The 19,575-nt window shown below is 43.5% G+C and overlaps 1 long non-coding RNA gene across 50 annotated transcripts in view; it reads right to left on the minus strand.

Annotated features, from left to right (window-relative positions):
* Positions 1–19,575, minus strand: part of LOC103690083 (uncharacterized) — a 73,239-nt gene that overhangs the window by 15,160 nt on the left and 38,504 nt on the right. For 26 of the 50 annotated variants that reach the window (XR_015646720.1, XR_015646718.1, XR_015646767.1 and 23 more), the window contains 12 exons: positions 17,085–19,177; positions 16,344–16,654; positions 15,958–16,042; positions 13,055–13,344; positions 11,811–11,943; positions 11,209–11,341; positions 10,123–10,264; positions 9,166–9,318; positions 8,653–8,720; positions 7,505–7,646; positions 6,538–6,690; positions 2,366–2,990 (listed from right to left, as the gene is read on the minus strand). This is a non-coding gene — a long non-coding RNA (uncharacterized LOC103690083). Of the gene's footprint in view, positions 1–1,130; positions 1,195–2,365; positions 2,991–6,537; positions 6,691–7,504; positions 7,647–8,652; positions 8,721–9,165; positions 9,319–10,122; positions 10,265–11,208; positions 11,342–11,810; positions 11,944–13,054; positions 13,345–15,957; positions 16,043–16,343; positions 16,655–17,084; positions 19,178–19,575 lie in introns of all 50 variants that reach the window. The other 24 variants (XR_015646765.1, XR_015646760.1, XR_015646764.1 and 21 more) reach the window with 21 other exon arrangements.

Genomic DNA, 19,575 nt, shown 5'->3' on the forward strand with positions numbered 1-19,575 from the left:
TCAGTTAGGAATGGGGGTCTCTTGCCACTATCAGGGCTGGGATCACATCTAGCTTCAACCTGTGTAGGGCCTGCACATGCTCTGAGTCCTGAGAGCTGTGATGTGTGTCAGCCCTGTTGTGTTCAGAAGACACACAGGCCCTCTGGCTCTTACAATCTTAAGAGCTTGTCATCTGCATAGCTCCCTGGGCCTTGAGGGGAGAACCATTCAGGAGCAAGTGTTCCACAAGACTCCGTCTCCAGTTGTATGTCTCTGTGTTACTTCCCAACTACTGGAAGACAAACTGAATAAAACATTTTTCAACCCCTTTGACTTTCTTGTGGTGCATATGTTGTTGTGTGTATGTGTTTATGTATGTGTGTGCACAAACTGGACTTACAGAAATGTATAAAGTTGAATAAGGTAAAATACTTGAATGCAACATGGAAGTTTGTAATACAAATTAATAAATGTGGGCTTCAGGCTGGCCAATTTTTCCTCTTAGACTTTACTGGAAAGATATTTATAATTAAAATGAATTTTCTCAGCTTACAGAATAGATACACAGACATAAAAAAAATATTCTGTAACAATGACTTATAAGAAAGGCCATAGTGGGGGTTCATACCCTGAATCCCAGCACTCCTGAGCAGGGGAAGAGGGAGATGGATCTGTTAGTTCCAGACCAGCCTGGCCTAGAGTGAGTTCTAGAACAGTCAAGGATACAGAACAATTGTTTTGAGGACAAACAAAACAAAAAACAAAAACAAAGAGAACTAAATATATTAATAAAATGATTTCATCAAAATGGGTTATCATTATTAATCCCATCAACTATTTTCTAAATTTCCATCCCAGTCATATAATGATAAGATTTAATGCCACAGATATTAGGAAGTGGGAAATTCCAGGGCACATACTGTAGAAATAAATTAGCTCCCCACCTCCAGTAGTGAGGATCAAACCAAGGGCAAGGACATGTAACCCAAGCATTGTACCCCCCATTTATAGCCATTGCATTACGTGTTCACTGTATGTGTTTACTTCTAAATCTCACAGCACATCTTTATTGCATAAAAGTTTAAAAGGGTACCAAAATTTTAAATATTAGGCACTTGAACAAAGTAGAAAGGAAGCAAATGGGAAACAACCTTTGGTGTTTTAGGAAAAGCATCCAATGATCCCTTCTAGATTTGAGCTTTAGTTTGGCTTCACCTGAAAACACAACAAAAATAAAATACTTTTCGGGGTTGGGGATTTAGCTCACTGGTAGAGTGCTTGCCTAGGAAGCGCAAGGCCCTGGGTTTGGTCCCCAGCTCCGAAAAAAAAAGAACCAAAAAAAAAAAAAAAACTTTTCAAAGTACCCAGAGCGGAGCAAAACCCAGAGCACCCATCTTACTTGGTCACTTTCTTTCTGGGTAGCGTTTTTTCAAACAGGAAGGGCGGGGGGGACACCCACTCACAAGCACTTGTGTGGAACTCTACTGCCCTCATGAGGATGCGGTTTCAAAACTGACAGCACCACTGACCCGCCTTCCCAGGAGTCTTATCGATGGCGGAAGATACCGGAAGATTACAGACAGCAAGAACAGTTATGGGTGTCCATGACTTCTCCTCAGACCCCAACATAAGCTCAGACCGTAGTGCTTTCTCATTGGAACCTGGAAAGTGCCTTACTGCCATAGGACAGCATCCAATAGATCAATATTGCAATCTGGGCAGCGTGAAACCCCACCCCTCTACTTCCTGTTCCGGGACCACAGGAAATGTAATAGGCACTTGTGTTTCAGTCAAAAGGATTAACAGACTCTGTGATAGCCCATACCTCCAAACTGCCTATAAAAAAAAAAAACGGAGTAAGGAGAGGCCACAATTGGCCATTTATGAATTCCCCTGGACACTCTGCCTTCTCCATAATGTCTAGAAAAAACATTAAGGTAGTGCTCTGTGCCTGGGTATATATGAATTATTTTCTACATAGAAAAGAAGTGGAGTAAGAGTCCAAACACGGATAATTAGTAACTTTCAAACTATCATAGCTTTCCTTAATATTTGTAATTCCAGCATGGAGGAAGAGACCTGTAGTCAGGTATGTATGAAATATGTTCTGAATGACGGAAGTGTTGCTCTAAAGAAGAAACAGTACCCAACCCCCAGTTCTGATTTATACAAACAAAAAACAAAAACAAAAACAAAAATTGAGTCCAATTGGAGAGTCCAGCAATGGAGGCAGCCTTTCCCCCTTCCTTCAAAGTGAACAAAGAGGTCCCCTTCGGCTTTCATTTTTCGTCAATGTCAGACCAACTGGATCTCTTCCTGATTTGGATCTCCAAAGGACAAAAGACCAAAACACGAATAAAGAAGGAAAGAGAAAGAAAAGTGAGACCTGAGGCACCTCATGCATCTTCTCTTTGGATAAAGTCAGCATTCAACCTCCAAAGGGTTCTTGTGATATTTATGATTATCTTGTGCTCTTAGGATCCATTTCTAGAAAGAAGAAAGAAAATGCTGTATGGAACCTCCGTGTCTGCATTAGAGCAAATCCAGGTACCAGAAACCCTACTCTCAGACAAATTCACTTATTCCTTGGGCACCATATCCCGAAGGACATAACAGGCCTCGTGTGGGCAGTGGGTGGTTGACTAGCATCATATAAGGAGAATCTAAGTAGTAATTTTGAATGCTCATAATCGAAGGGGGAGAAATAAACATTGCACTGCCTATAAATTCCAATGAGATAAGTGACAGTGTCTTATTATTCTCCTATTCTTGTGAAGGGCCACTAGGAAGCAATTCATTGGAGGCTTATTAACACTTTCCAGTAGTAAATTGATGTCCAATGTTGCGAGAAGCATGGAAGCGAGCAGGCAGGCGAGCTGCTGGACCAGGAGCTGAGAACAAGCAGACGAGCAATCACTTTCACTGCATGGCTTCTAGAGTCTGTCTTCATTAACTGTTGAACCGGTCATTTTAAAAATGTTTGTGCATAGATTCAGGAAATAAGGAAATTCCTTTTTAAAGAGAAAATATGGAAATAAAGGGATCGTATTACATGAGCAATCTCAAAGCATCTACTACTGTTTATTTTAATGTACTCAGGAACAGTTAAAAACACCCTAAGTAAAACATCATAAAATAGTCAAACAGTAAATATAACCATTCCATTATTTGTAACACCAAGAGTGTATGAGGATACACATTCTCTTAGGCCATATTGAAATTCAAGGAAGGCCAAGGCCAAGTTCTCCAGGCCTCCAAGACCAACCTTGCTCCAGGGAGAGTGCAGGAAGCTGGAATGGCGCCAGCTACATGGAAACTGATTCTTCAAGAGGGCAGTATTATTCTACATACTTATAAAAGCCCCATTTTTTTGAGCCTTTTTCTCCCATACGCCTCATTTCAAAGAGAGAGAGAGAGAGAGAGAGAGAGAGAGAGAGAGAGAGAGAGAGAACCTGCAAGAAGACAAGACATGGCAGCTTTGTACTTGGCCCAGTCTGAAAGGACAAGTTCACACTGCTGTGCTCTTGGCCAGGTGCTCCCTGTGAAACCAAACTGTGGTCTCAACCCACAAGGAATCTTTTGACATGAGTCAGATTATCCCCTCCACGCAGTAAGTGGGTGGGTGTGTTTCCTACCTATCAACAGGCATTGTGAACCTTATCAAATTATCTGCTCCAGCTAGTTATGTGGACTCTGTATGAAATGAAGACTGAACTTTGGGCCCTAAGAAAACTGAACACATTCCTAAAAGTCCGCACATGCTACCCTGAAGTTCACCTCCATTTGTCCTACTGTGTGTTGAATTGTTGGCAACTCTTTGCCCTAAATACCTAAGAAGAAGCAGGGACAGCTCCCATCAGTCACCACTTTGTAACCTGTGCTTCCTGTATATAGTATAAATTTCCACTAAGAGACCACACTGTCCCCATCCTTCCGGTCTCAGTTAAAAACAGGAGGAAAACACATTTCTTTGTATCAAGTATTTTTTCTTTTCTAATTGAAAATAATTTTTCATACAATATAATTTACTCTTGCTTTCTCCTCTATTTCCTTATGGATCCTAAGCACAAACAAACCAGAAGAAAAAGTACGTAAGAATCATACATGCACACAAACAGAAAAATCATAACAAAACAATTTCAGAAACTGTAAGATGCAAACTAAATAGCAGCAAATTTAAAAAATGCCCAGGGAAAGAATTGAGACCAATCGATCAACAAAATTATCACTGAGTTTGCTTTGAGATGGCCATTACCTATTAGTTATGAGGCCTACCCTTCAGTGTGTTTATATATCCAGGGACACAACTGACAAAAACAAAAACTTCCTTTGGAAGTGGGTGTCATATGCAGCTAGCTTCCTGGTTAGGGGTAGGGATTTGTGTCCACTTTCCACTGTCAGTATTGGGATGATGTGCAGTTTCGGCCTGTGAAGGCCCTATGCATGTGTCCGCCCTGTCTCAGTGGGTTCTAATGTGTCAGTCCTGTTGTGTCTGGAAGATACCTCTAGCGTGCTCTGCTTCCCCTTCTAAATAGCTTCCTGAGTAACAACGGGAAGGACATGATAGAGACATTGCCTTAAGGACTGAGTGTTCTGAAGTCACACACTCTCTACACATCATCCAGCTTTAGGTCAGTGTGCTACTTCACATCAATTGGAAGAGGAAGCTTGTACAGCATTTCAACATCTTTGAATGTCTTGTTGATGTGCCTGCATGTGAGTGTGCCTCAGACTACTGATAATGTTATGTGGAAAACAAGTCTCATCAAAAATACTTTTCAAAGTACTCACACATCTTGCTTTGTGCCTTTATTTCGGGGTAGCATATTGTCAGACAGGGGAGACAAAAATTAAAATACTAATACTGTATTAAGGTTTGAAAAACTCAGGACAGCCATAAGGTTTGAAAACTCAGGACAGCCATCTTCCTTGGTGCCTTTTGACTCTTAATGGTGTTTTTTCTTTTGCTTTCTTTTGCTTTTCTGAGAGAGGGGCAGAGAAAAGTTGTGACAGGCTCTTTCCTGGAGCTCTACCACTGTCATGGGGGTGGACTTTAAACTCACTGTTGTGATTTATAAAAAGAAAGAAAAAGGCTCCACTGAGCTATCTACCCATGTTTCTTAGCAATGGCAGAAGATGGCAGAAGTTTACAAACAGCAAAAATACCTCTGGGTGCCTATCTGGGCTTCCAGTACTTCTCCTCAAGCCCCAACAGAAATGCAGGACTGTAGTGCTTTCCTGTCAGAGCCTGGAGAGTGAGGCACCTGGCTGCCCTAAGCCACCAGCTACTAGGTTAACATTGCCAGGTGAGTACAATTGAAACCCGCCCCTCTGCTTCCTGCTCTAGGACCTCAGCACAGTTGTGCACTTGGTACAAGTCTCTCAGTCAACATGGTCTGCATTAATACTCTGTAAGGTAATGAAAGGAAAATTATACGAATTTAAGGTTTAAAAATATAAAATTAAAAGAGTAAGCCCCAAAAGCCACAAACTCAGGAGTAGCAGGCCATAAAGATAAAGAAAAGGAATACAAGAGAACTACTTTGCTTATCACCCGGTGTGAGTAACTGTTCTTTGTTCTGCCCGTGATGTTTATTTAAGCCCCTGCTTGTGCTTTCCAGCCATTGCGTCCTACAGAGAGCACCCCAAGAAACCAGCAGGCCAAGCCTAACCAGAGGTGTTTCAAACACAGATGCTTCATCAATTCTGACAAACTTTTAAAAATAATGAGGACCTGAAGACCCGACCGTTCTCCTGATTTAGTAGCTCTGTTCCAGGAACCAGGGGGCCATAAAACCTTCTGGCATCCCCTTATCTCCTGGAGCCATAAAACAATCCTGTAACTTGTGGTGCCTTCCCCTTTGACATCCCCCATCCCCTGGGCTCACAGCCTCTGCCTTTAAATACTCTTTCTCCCAGCTTCTCAGGGTCTACACCTCTGTCTCCTGCGCAAGAAACCTGTCGGCCCGGAGATCTCTGTAATAGGTCTCCATAATAAACCTCGCCTTTGCTTATTACATCCAAAATGGTCTCTCTGTGTCTGGGGTCCGCGATTTCCCAAGACTTGAGTAAGGGTCTCTCTGCGTGGGATTTTTCAGTAACATAATTACAGTCTGTCGACAGAAGTAGAAAAAAATGTAACAGGCAAGGTTGTCCATTCAGGATTACAAGACTGTCCCTGTTTCAAAATGGCAACAAGCAGAATGGAGGAAGTTCCTGTACATGCCTGTGAGGGAATGTATGAAACACATTCCGCATGATGGCAGTGTTGCCCCACAGGAGTGAAGATGTCCTCACAGAAGCTCTTTGTCCCCGCCTTTCCAGCATGAAAAAAATTTCAATACAAATGCAATATCCTGTACCCGGGTGAGTCTAGCCTTCTTCCTGTCAGAAGCATGCTGTACTCCTAGAATTTAGCTGCTACTTTGCATGATATACCAATGTCATTTCTAACAAGGATGGACAAGGGCTCCCATTAAATAAATAACTGAATGGATAAAAAGAAATATAAAAAAAGCAAACAAGAAGGGAAAGGAAAGCAAGCCTTGAGGCACCCACCTGCCTCATTCCTCTTCTCTTGGGAGGAACTCTGTGCAGTCCACGCTCAAATCCTGCATTGCTCCCCATCTGCACCCAGCAGCATTCAGCCTCCATGCTTGCCCCTGGAGTCTGATGGATTCCTGGTCTTGAGAGCGATCTCTGGGATCACTTCTAGGGAGAAAAAGGACATGAGGCAACCTCAGGGCTGCACAAAAGCAAGCCATCAGGGGACCTAGTCCTTACCTACTTCACATAGACTTCCCTGGATAGCATGCTGTGTGTGATCCAGACAAGGACTCTAGACAAAAGGCCTTGTGTGTCCTGTGCCAGGCTGACTCTAGTGGCCCTGGATACAGGATCCAGATACCTGTCAACACTGAATGCTTTACACAACCCCACTTGGAGAAACATGTGCGCTGAAATCAGAGTGGTTTCCAAATGGATCTGTCACTGATTCTCTCTAGGGGATGCTTTAGTTCACACTGGAGCAAGGGCACAAGAGTCTTCCGACATTGGAGGCCTATTACTGTTTCCCATGACATAACTATATATGCCTGTTACTGTCTTCACTCTAGATTATACATTCAGTCTTACACTTGCCCTTGGCAACCAAGACATGGACCTCTGAGAGGAGCTGGGACTACATAATGTGTGCCAGGGCGGCTTGGGCTAAATTGGGAGTTGCTCTGCCTTAGCAAGAGGGCAAAGCTTAAAATCCTACCCACACATGGCAAAAGGAGCAGGAGACAGATGCCCCCACCAAGAGCCTGCATTTCCTTTCTGGTGGTTTCTTCTTGTCAGGTCCCAGATAAAAAGGCCAAAGCCCCACCCCACAACTTCCTGTGTCAGCCTGTCTCAGTCCCTACTGGTCTTCTCTTGGCCCTGTACTCTTCATTTTTAGCTCCTAGGTAGTACTGGTGTTCAAATCTCTCCTGCTGGAGAGGAAAAGCACTGGGGTCCACTGTGGAAGCCAAAGGAATCCTACCTGGCATTGATTCCCCATTGCCAGGACTCATGGGAATGAAGCTGTAATGGTCCTGCACTGTAGCTCTGCCTACAGGATAGCAGTAGGGCACAGCAGAGGCTCACAAAGGCCATCCTTGACTACTCCTCCCCCATGCTCAAGCCTAAAAAAAAAAAAAAATACAATAACCAAAACAGAGAGACAAAAGCGTGGATGTCTCGTATTTTCTTACTGTTTCACAGAAGTAACTCTCCACTGAACCTTCTCCGTTCAGACCTGTTAAACACCCCTTGGATCTACTTGTGTTTCAAAGGTGGGTAAATTGGTGGATGAAGAAAGAGAAAGGAAAAACCTTGAAGCCTGGACATTGTCTTTAGGATAAAATTAGTAACTGCCAAGGGTTTGTTCGGTGATGTTATTTAAGACAAGGTGAAACCTACTCCTGCCATCTGGTCATGGTAGCATGAACCTAGAAATTCTGAAATTCTCAGGGGCAAAGACAGAAGTCTCATGGAAAGACCCAGGCCAGCCTGGTCCATGTAGTTAGCTCACAACAACTAGGGCTCAGCATTGTTCTTTGCTTTTAAACAATACCTCTATCATGTGAAACCTATGAAAAATTAATCATTCCAAAATTTTACGAAGACCATTAAGTATCTGGAATGGGTAAAAATGAGCAGTCATAAAGAAAAAGAAATATCCTAGGTCACAAAGGAAAAGAATCCCATAAAACAAGAAAAAACAAAAAAATACTGGTGAAATTACTCAAAGATGAGCTGAAGAACTCAGGACAGCCATCTTTGGCATTTTTTCAGACAGAAAGGGCGGGAGACAATCACTCACAAGAGCTTGTGTGGAGCTCTACTGCCATCATGAGGAAGGGGTTTCAAAACTGACAACACCACTGACCTTCCTTCCCATGATCCTTAGCGATGGCGGAAGCTTTTTTAATGGCAAGATCAGCTCTGAGTGCCTATTTGTGCTTCCTGGACTTCTCCTAATGCGTCAACAGAGACTCTGTAGTTTCAGTACTGCTTTCTCATAATAACCTGGAGAGTGAGAGGCCTAGCTAGCCTAAGCCACCAGCTAGTAGGTTAACATTGCCAAGTGAACGCCAGTGAAACCCGCCCCTCTGCTTCCTCTTCTAGTACCTCAGGTCAGCTCTGTACCTGGTCCAAGTCTCTCAGTCAACAGGGTCTGCATTAATATTCTGACAGGTCCTGTGTTTCCCATCTGCCTACAGAATGAAAAAAAATGTAAGAGGCAAGTTTGCACATTCGGGATTCTGAGACCCTCCCTGTTTCAAAATGGCGACAAGCAGGATCGAGGAAGTCTCTGTGAATACATGTTCTAGAATGTTTGAAACATAATCCGCATGATGTCGCTGTGGCCCCAAAAGAGTGAAGGTGTCCTGACAGAAGCTCCCCCCCCCACCCGCCTTTTCAGTATGAAAAAAATTTTAATACAAATACAGTATCCCAAAGCTGTGTGGGTCTAGCCTTCTTCCTGTCAGAAGACTGTTGTACTCCTAGAATTCAGCTTCCATTTTGCATTTTATACCAATGCCATTTCTAACAAGGATGAACCTGTGCTCCCACTAAATAAATAATTAAATGGATAAAAAGAAATATAAAAACAAAGCAAACAAGAAGAGAAAGGAAAGCAAGCCTTGAGGCACCCACCTGCCTCATTCCTCTTCTCTTGGGAGGAACTCTGTGCAGTCCACGCTCAAATCCTGCATTGCTCCCCATCTGCACCCAGCAGCATTCAGCCTCCATGCTTGCCCCTGGAGTCTGATGGATTCCTGGTCTTGAGAGCGATCTCTGGGATCACTTCTAGGGAGAAAAAGGACATGAGGCAACCTCAGGGCTGCACAAAAGCAAACCATCAGGGGACCTAGTCCTTACCTACTTCACATAGACTTCCCTGGATAGCATGCTGTGTGTGATCCAGACAAGGGCTCTAGACAAAAGGCCTTGTGTGTCCTGTGCCAGGCTGACTCTAGTGGCCCTGGATAGAGGATCCAGATACCTGTCAACACTGAATGCTTTACACAACCCCACTTGGAGAAACATGTGCGCTGAAATCAGAGTGGTTTCCAAATGGATCTGTCACTGATTCTCTCTAGGGGATGCTTTAGTTCACACTGCAGCAAGGGCACAAGAGTCTTCCGACATTGGAGGCCTATTACTGTTTCCCATGACATAACTATATATGCCTGTTACTGTCTTCACTCTAGATTATACATTCAGTCTTACACTTGCCCTTGGAAACCAAGACATGGACCTCTGAGAGGAGCTGGGACTACACAGTGTGTGCCAGGGCAGCTTGAGCTAAACGGGGAGTGGATGTGTCTCAGCAAGAAGGCAAACTTAAAATCCGGCCCACACATGGGACAAGGAGCAGGAGACAGAAGTCCCCTTCAAGAGCCTGCATTTCTTTTCTTGTGGTTTCTTCTTGTCAGGTCCCAGATAAAAAGACCAAAGCCCCACCCCACAACTTCCTATGTCAGCTTGTCTACTGGTCTTCTCTTGGTCCTGTACTCTTCATTTTTAGCTCCAAGGTAGTGCTGGTGTTCACATCTCTCCTGCTGGAGAGGAAAAGCACTGGGGTCCACTTGGAAGTCAAAGGAATCCTACCTGACATTGATTCCCCATTGCCAGGACTCATGGGAATGAAGCTGTAATGGCCCTGCACTGTAGCTCTGCCTGCAGGATGGCAGTAGGGCACAGCAGAGGCTCACAAAGGCCATCCTTGACTACTCCTCCCCCATGCTCAAGCCTAAAAAAAAAAAAAAATACAATAACCAAAACAGAGAGACAAAAGCGTGGATGTCTCGTATTTTCTTACTGTTTCACAGAAGTAACTCTCCACTGAACCTTCTCTGTTCAGATCTGTTAAACTCGCCTTGGATTTACTTGTGTTTCAAAGGTGGGTAGCTTGGTGGATGAAGAAAGAGAAAGGAAAAACCTTGAAGCCTGGACGTTGTCTTTAGGATAAAATTAGTAACTGCCGAGGGTTTGTTCAGTGATGTTATTTAAGACAAGGTGAAACCTACTCCTGCCATCTGGTCATGGTAGCATGAACCTAGAAATTCTGAAATTCTCAGGGGCAAAGACAGAAGTCTCATGGAAAGACCCAGGCCAGCCTGGTCCATGTAGTTAGCTCACAACAACTAGGGCTCAGCATTGTTCTTTGCTTTTAAACAATAGCTCTATCATGTGAAACCTATGAAAAATTAATCATTCCAAAATTTTACGAAGACCAATAAGTATCTGGAATGGGTAAAAATGGGCAGTCATAAAGAAAGAAAAGGAAATATCCTAAGTCACAGAAGGAAAAGAATCCCATAAGCCAAGAAAAAAAAATACTGGTGAAATTACTCAAAGATGAGCTGAAGAACTCAGGACAGCCATCTTTGGCTTTTTTTTCAGACAGGAAGGGCGGGGGACAATCACTCACAAGAGCTTGTGTAGTGTTCTACTGCCATCATGAGGTTAAGGTTTCAAAACTAACAGCGCCACTGACCTGCCTCCCCATGATTCTTAGTGATGGCGGAAGATGGCGGAAAATTACAGACAGCAAGATCAGCTCTGGGTGCCTGTGCTTCCTGGACTTCTCCTCAGGTCCCAACAGAGACTCTGACTGTAAAGCTTTCTCTTCAGAACCTGGAGAGTTAAGGGCCTGGCTGACTAGGCCACCAGCTAGTAGGTTAACATCGCTACCTGAGCTGGAGTGAAACTCGCCCCTCTGCTTCCTCTTCCTGGACCTCAGGACAACTGTGCACTTGGTCCAAGTTTCTCAGTAAACAGGGTCTGCATTAATACTCTGAGAGGTACTGTGATCTTTCCGATTTGCCTACAAAAGGAAAAAAAGTATAACGGGCAATCTTTGGCATTTAAGCACCTTCCTTAGCCTCCCTCCTTCAAAATGGCGGCAAGTGCGTGCATGTGCGTATGTGCAAGGAAATTTATGAAACATCTTCCACATGATGGCAGTGTTACCCCGGAGGAGGGACAGTACCCTGCCTGCAGCTCTCTCCCCCCGCCTTTACAGTTTGAAAAAAAACTCGAATGGACAGAGTCCAACAACTGTGGCAGTTTTCATAACTGCTTTCTTTCAAAATAAGGAAAATTCATCTATGGAGAGTTTAGCTTCCACTTAAATTTCATGGCACTGCCACAGCTATCTATCTACCTGTATGTGGATTCATAGGAATCCACAACCAAAACCAAAAGAAAACCTCTAATGTAAGAAGGAGTCTGACTGACATGAAATATATCATCTAGGCAGAAAGAGAAGGAAGGAGGAACTCTGAGGCACCCACCTTCCTAAAGCATCATACTTTGGGAAGAAATCAATGGCTGCTCACTGATCAAGTCTTGGGTCTCTTCTTCACCCAGCAGCAGTCTACCCCAGTGCTTGCTTGTGCCATGGAGGTTAAACTTTATCATCCAGTTCTAGGTAGAAAAAAAGAAATACTGCCAAACTTCAGGATCAAAGCTAGGAACCAGGAAACCTGGTTCTCTGCAGGATCCCCTGAATGGATTCCCTGGGCACCATACCTATCCTGACTTAGGCAACTGGAATGGGGGCCCAGCCAAGCTGACTATTCCCGCCCAACCCCCTTAATGATGATCTGGATAGGTCTCAAGATTTAAGGGTGACAAATGTATTGAAATCACTATAAATCCCAATCAGATAGATCACAGAGTATGTTTTACCCTCAAACAAAAGTGAACAGTCAATAAATTTGCGTTTAAATTGTACTGTATTATGTATAACTCCTCATACCTTTATTTTGAAGGAACGGGAAGAGGAAGGTTCAGGAGCAGGGGGAGGGGGTTGTAGGAGTTGGAGGGAAAGACAACTGGAACCAGGGGTTCTTTTGGGGGTGATGTATAAAACTAATACAGTGCAAACTCCTTGGAATCTATGAGAGTGACCCCAGTAAAATCTCCTAGTAATGCGGGATATACAGCCTGAACTGACTGACTTTTATAACCAGGCAAAGTTCCTAGTCCTTGAACTTGGACACCAACCCAGACACAAAAGCAATGACATATAATGTCCTATCTGCAAGACTTGCTGGAACAATGGTGGTCAAGAACTTGTGATGAACAAGTCATGACTGGCCTAACTTTTGGCCCAAACTAACAGGAGAGTGAGCCCATGGCTGACACTGCCTGGATGACCAGGAACCAGAGGCAGGACAGCCTAAGAGCCTGGATAGAACCAAACAGGACTGCCAATAAATATTTTTAAAAGGTCAATGAAGTGATTCCTAATAATATTCTGCTATACTCATAGTCATAGATCCATGCCACCCAAGAGTCATCAGAGGGCTGTCCTCCAGCAACTGATGGGAGCAGATGCAGAGACCAAACATTAGGTAAAGGCAGGGAACCCATTAAAGAGGAGGAAGGATTGTATGAGCCAGGGGGGTTGAGGAAACCATGACAACAGAGCCCAAAGAGTCAACAAAACAGGGCTCAGAGGGGCTCACAGAGACTGAAACAACAAACATAGAGCCTATGTGGGTCTGAGCTAGGTCCTCTGCATATACCTTACCTTATGGTTGTGTAGCAGCTGGGTGTTCTTGTGAGACTCCTAACAGTAGGGGTGGGATGACATGTGCCTCTGAATCTTTTCCTTTGCTTGGAACTCTTTTCCTCCTATTTGGATTCCACATCTAGGTATGATATGAGAGTTTGTGCTCTGTTCTATTTTATTTTGTTAGGCCATGTCCAGTAGATATCCCTGGGAAGCAGCTGCTACTGATTTTGCTGCTTCTGCTCCTCTTCCTCTTCATCCTCCTCTTCCTCCTTCCCCATTTTGATGGGAACAGAGAAGGAGTTGATCTGGGGGAGAGGTGACATGGGGATAGGGTTTAAGTGTAGGGAGGTAGAAATTGCAGTACAGATGTAATACATTAGAGAAAAATAAAAGACTTAAAAACTGATCACTAATAAATAATCCAATTAAAATGGGGTACAGTTCTAGACAGAGAATTCTCAAAAGAGGAATCTCAGACAGGGAAGAAACACTTAAAAAATGTTCAAGAACCTTAACTAAAGCTATCAAGAGAAGGCAAATCAAAACTCCACTGAGATTTCATTTTACATCAATCAGAATGGCTGAGACCAACAATGCAAAGGATAGCTGATGGTGTCAAGGATGCATAGTAAGGGGAACACTCCTCCATTGCTGCTGGAAATGCATACTTTACAGCCACTATGGAAATCAGTTTGATGGCTACTCAGAAAGATGGGAATAGCTGTACTTCAAGATCCACTTATGTCACTCTTGAAAGTATAGCAACGAATGTTTCAACCTAGTACAAACACATTTTCTCAACCATATTTGCTGCTGTTCTATTCGAAACAGCCAGAATCTGGAAATCTAGATGTCTGTCAATGAGTGAATGAAGAAAATGTCATACATTTACACAATGGAATATTAGTTAGCCATTTTAAAAAGGAAAAATCATGAAATTTGCAGGTAAATAGAAGGAGAAACAATCATCCTGAGGTAACTCAGATCCCAGAAGACAATTATTTAACATAGTCACTTATATGTGAATGCTAGCTTTTAAATCTCTGAGAAGCAAACTACAATTCATATAACGAGAGATTATATATAAAGTAAGGAAATATGGAAGAAGGACTGATGTTCCTTGGAAGAAGAATGTAAGAACTGATAGTTATGGAAGACAGAGTTGGGGGCTGAAATGGAAGAACAAGTAGGGAGAGGAAGGGAAGGGAGGATATATAGGGAGGGAACAAAATGGTACACAAAGCCCCAGGTAGACACCTCTTGTCACTAAATGAAGCCTCCAGTTCTGCTGGGAGTTTCTAATCAAGTTTGGGCAAACCTAGGCTGTTACAAAGGCTTTCCGTGGCTGTTCATAAATGGACAGCAAGGCCAAAGTGCTCAAGAGAACGCCTGTGACTCACTGAAGTGAAGAAGTCAAGCTGGTGTCTACCTAGCACCTTCACCCCAAAAGACTAGTGTCCATGGGATTGGAAGAAAAATCTACAAGAGTGACTTCCCATGGAGCAATGCTGGCACAAAGCTTGTGAGAATAACCAGCCAATGTCTGATTTGAGGTCTAGCCCATTCCAAATGAAACCCATACCCTATTCTGCCTGGGTGGCCAAGAACCTAAGACTACATAGGCCAGGGACCAAGGGGGAAACCAAATACGACTCTTCTGCTAAAATGACTCTTATAGGTACCTTGCTCAGCCATCATCAGAGAAGCTTTACCTCCTCCAGCAGATGGAAACAAATAGAGTCACAACCAGACATTACATCAAAAGTGAAAACTTAACATACTCAACCCTTACAAACATAACAAACAAACAAACCAACAAAAAGGTCTCCATGAAATCCTTCTCCTCAGGACTTGGGGAACCCTCAGAAGAGAAACCGGAAGAAAATGAGGAGTCAGTGGGACAGGGCACCAATCATCTAGACACAGCAAGACTGGACTACACTGAGGTAGCAATCACAAGGCCTGCGTTTGTCTGCACCACACGGGATCCTCTGGCTAAAAGAGAAGTCACACAACACCATACCAAATAGAAAATCTGGTTCCCATTGACAGCCACTTGCAAATGGACAATTAGTTTTCTTCACAGAGTCTCACTAGGGAAACAAACCACTCTTAAGGCCAGGCCCCATGCCCAGTAATAGATGCCAAAAAAGAACGAATTCAGGGCCATCTTGGAGGTTCGCTGTCTCATAAATAAAAGTCACAGTATTTTAAAGAAAGAAAACATTACAGGTCCTTTTCCTATGTGGTGTGTGTGGTGTGTGTGTGGTGTGTCTGTGTGTACAAAACACTTGGTTTTCAGTTTTATAGGATTCCTTTGTGTGTAGACTCCTGTGCTTTTACTTTGGCTCCGTTTTTGTTCAGTTGCTTTGTCATTATCCAATGTTTATTTTAAAATTTATTTCATTACTGTTCCTTAGATATCTGTTCAAACTATAGTTTATAAAATGAAATCAAGTTGGAGTTATAAAAGCATGTACGGATTATTGGTATATAATACGTGAATGCAGTTTGGTGACTTTGCTACACATATGACAAGCATAATTCAGAAAGGGCAACTTTTCCCTTATACATTGTGAATCTGAAGTACACAAGGAATATCAAATCACGGTACACATATTGGATGCTTACAATAAATTTTCTCATGCTCAAGAATGAATTCACACATATAGAAAACATTCACTAAAAGGATTAATAAAATTATTATGGCAAAATAGATAAATCTTATTAACATTTTCTGCTCTTCCATGTTACTCAAGACATTAGGAATTGGGAAGTTTTCAATAGGATTAACTATGTATGAGGTAGCTACCCAGCACCCATTAACAGTGATTAAAACTCAGGTCCTAGGGTTTCTTATTATAGAAAGGTAGACCTCAGCTGTATCGATTCCATTGCACATGGTTTAGCATACTCACTTCCTTCGATATTCCCAGGAAACATTATTGTATGAGACGGACAGAAAAATTAATGGTTCCAAATTTTGATACCACCTCTAAGTATCTATAAAGGGAAAAAATAAAGACATATAAAGAAAGAAAAGGGAAAGATCCTAGGTAACAGAATGAAAATAGTCCCAAGTTCTAGGCAAAAATTGGGCCTCATATTGGCTTCACCTGAAACAAAAAAAACATTAAAAAGAAATACTGCTCAAAGTATTCAAAGTTGGGCTGAAAAACTCAGGACAGCCATCCTTGCCGTTTTTTTCAGACAGGAAGGGCGGGAGACAATCACTCACAAGAGCTTATATGGATCTCTACTGCCATCATGAGGATGCGGTTTCAAAACTGACAACACCACTGACCTTACTTCCCATGATCCTCAGCGATGGCGGAAGCTTTTCTGATGACAAGATCAGCTCTGGGTGCCGATTTGGGCTCCCTGGACTTCTCCTGAGGCCTCAACAGAGACTCTGTAGTTTCAGTACTGCTTTCTCATCAGAACCTGGACAGTGAGAGGCCTAGCTGGCCTAGGCCACCAACTAGTAGGTTAACATTGCCAAGTGAACGCTAGTTAAACCTGCCCCTCTGCTTCCTCTTCTAGTACCTCAGGTCAGCTCTGTACCTGGTCCAAGTCCCTCAGTCAAAACAGTCTGCATATTCTCAGAGGTCCTGCCTACGGAAGGAAAAAAAAAATGTAAGAGGCCAGTTTGCCCATTAGGGATTGTGAGACCCTCCCTGTTTTAAAATGGGGACAAGCAGGATCGAGGAAGTCCCTGTGTTCTGGAATGTCTGAAAGGCTTTCCGCATGATGGCGCTGTGGCCCCAAAGGAGTGAAGGTGTCCTGACAGAAGCTCTCTCTCCCTGCCTTTCCAGTGTGAAAAAAAATTCAATGCAAAAGCAATATCCCAAAGCTGTGTGGGTCTAGCCTTCTTCCTGTCAGAAGACTGTTGTACTCCTAGAATTTAGCTTCTATTTTGCATTTTATGCCACTTCTAACAAGGATGGACCTGTGCTCCCACTAAATAAATACTTAAATGGATAAAAAGAAATATAAAAACAAAGCAAACAAGAAGAGAAAGGAAAGCAAGCCTTGAGGCACCCACCTGCCTCATTCCTCTTCTCTTGGGAGGAACTCTGTGCAGTCCACGCTCAAATCCTGCATTGCTCCCCATCTGCACCCAGCAGCATTCAGCCTCCATGCTTGCCCCTGGAGTCTGATGGATTCCTGGTCTTGAGAGCGATCTCTGGGATCACTTCTAGGGAGAAAAAGGACATGTGGCAACCTCAGGGCTGCACTAAAGCAAACCATCAGGGGACCTAGTTCTTACCTACTTCACATAGACTTCCCTGGATAGCATGCTGTGTGTGATCCAGACAAGGGCTCTAGACAAAAGGCCTTGTGTGTCCTGTGCCAGGCTGACTCTAGTGGCCCTGGATAGAGGATCCAGATACCTGTCAACACTGAATGCTTTACACAACCCCACTTGGAGAAACATGTGCGCTGAAATCAGAGTGGTTTCCAAATGGATCTGTCACTGATTCTCTCTAGGGGATGATTTAGTTCACACTGGAGCAAGGGCACAAGAGTCTTCCGACATTGGAGGTCTCTTACTGTTTCCCATGACATAACTATATATGCCTGTTACTGTCTTCACTCTAGATTATACATTCAGTCTTACACTTGCCCTTGGCAACCAAGGCATAGACCTCGGAGAGGAGCTGGGACTACATAATGAGTGCCAGGGCGGCTTGGGCTAAACGGGGAGTAGCTGTGTCTCAGCAAGAAAATCCTACCCACACATGGCACAAGGAGCAGGTGTCCCAGATAAAAAGGCCAAAGCCCCACCCCACAACATCCTGTGTCAGCCTGTCTCAGTCCCTACTGGTCTTCTCTTGGTCCTGTACTCTTCATTTTTAGCTCCTAGGTAGTAGTGGTGTTCAAATCTCTCCTGCTGGAGAGGAAAAGCACTGGGGTCCACTGTGGAAGCCAAAGGAATCCTACCTGGCATTGATTCCCCATTGCCAGGACTCATGGGAATGAAGCTGTAATGGCCCTGCACTGTAGCTCTGCCTACAGGATAGCAGTAGGGCACAGCAGAGGCTCACAAAGGCCATCCTTGACTACTCCTCCCCCATGCTCAAGCCTAAAAAAAAATACAATAACCAAAACAGAGAGACAAAAGCGTGGATGTCTCGTATTTTCTTACTGTTTCACAGAAGTAACTCTCCACTGAACCTTCTTCGTTCAGACCTGTTAAACACCCCTTGGATCTACTTGTGTTTCAAAGGTGGGTAGCTTGGTGGATGAAGAAAGAGAAAGGAAAAACCTTGAAGCCTGGACGTTGTCTTTAGGATAAAATTAGTAACTGCCGAGGGTTTGTTCGGTGATGTTATTTAAGACAAGGTGAAACCTACTCCTGCCATCTGGTCATGGTAGCATGAACCTAGAAATTCTGAAATTCTCAGGGGCAAAGACAGAAGTCTCAAGGAAAGACCCAGGCCAGCCTGGTCCATGTAGTTAGCTCACAACAACTAGGGCTTAGCATTGTTCTTTGCTTTTAAACAATACCTCTATCATGTGAAACCTATGAAAAATTAATCATTCCAAAATTTTACGAAGACCAATAAGTATCTGGAATGGGTAAAAATGAGCCATCATAAAGAAAGAAAAAGAAATATTCCAGAGCACACGAGGAAAAGAATCCCATAAAACAAGAAAAAAAAAATACTGGTGAAATTACTCAAAGATGAGCTGAAGAACTCAGTACAGCCATCTTTGGCGTTTTTTCAGACAGGAAGGGCGGGGGACAATCACTCACAAGAGCTTGTGTGGAGCTCTACTGCCATCATGAGGATGCGGTTTCAAAACTGACAACACCACTGACCTTACTTCCCATGATCCTCAGCGATGGCGGAAGCTTTTCTGGTGGCAAGATCAGCTCTGGGTGCCGATTTGGGCTCCCTGGACTTCTCCTGAGGCCTCAACAGAGACTCTGTAGTTTCAGTACTGCTTTCTCATCAGAACCTGGACAGTGAGAGGCCTAGCTGGCCTAGGCCACCAACTAGTAGGTTAACATTGCCAAGTGAACGCTAGTTAAACCTGCCCCTCTGCTTCCTCTTCTAGTACCTCAGGTCAGCTCTGTACCTGGTCCAAGTCCCTCAGTCAAAACAGTCTGCATATTCTCAGAGGTCCTGCCTACGGAAGGAAAAAAAAAATGTAAGAGGCCAGTTTGCCCATTAGGGATTGTGAGACCCTCCCTGTTTTAAAATGGGGACAAGCAGGATCGAGGAAGTCCCTGTGTTCTGGAATGTCTGAAAGGTTTTCCACATGATGGCGCTGTGGCACCAAAGGAGTGAAGGTGTCCTGACAGAAGCTCTCTCTCCCCGCCTTTCCAATATGAAAAAAAATTCATTGCAAAAGCAGTATCCCAAAGCTGTGTGGGTCTAGCCTTCTTCCTGTCAGAAGACTGTTTTACTCCTAGAATTTAGCTTCTATTTTGCATTTTATGCCATTTCTAACAAGGATGGACCTGTGCTCCCACTAAATAAATACTTAAATGGATAAAAAGAAATATAAAAACATAGCAAGCAAGA

The sequence above is a fragment of the Rattus norvegicus genome, chromosome X (genome assembly GCF_021556685.1).
Source record: "Rattus norvegicus strain SHRSP/BbbUtx chromosome X, alternate assembly SHRSP_T2T, whole genome shotgun sequence".
Taxonomy (NCBI): Eukaryota; Metazoa; Chordata; class Mammalia; order Rodentia; family Muridae; genus Rattus; species Rattus norvegicus.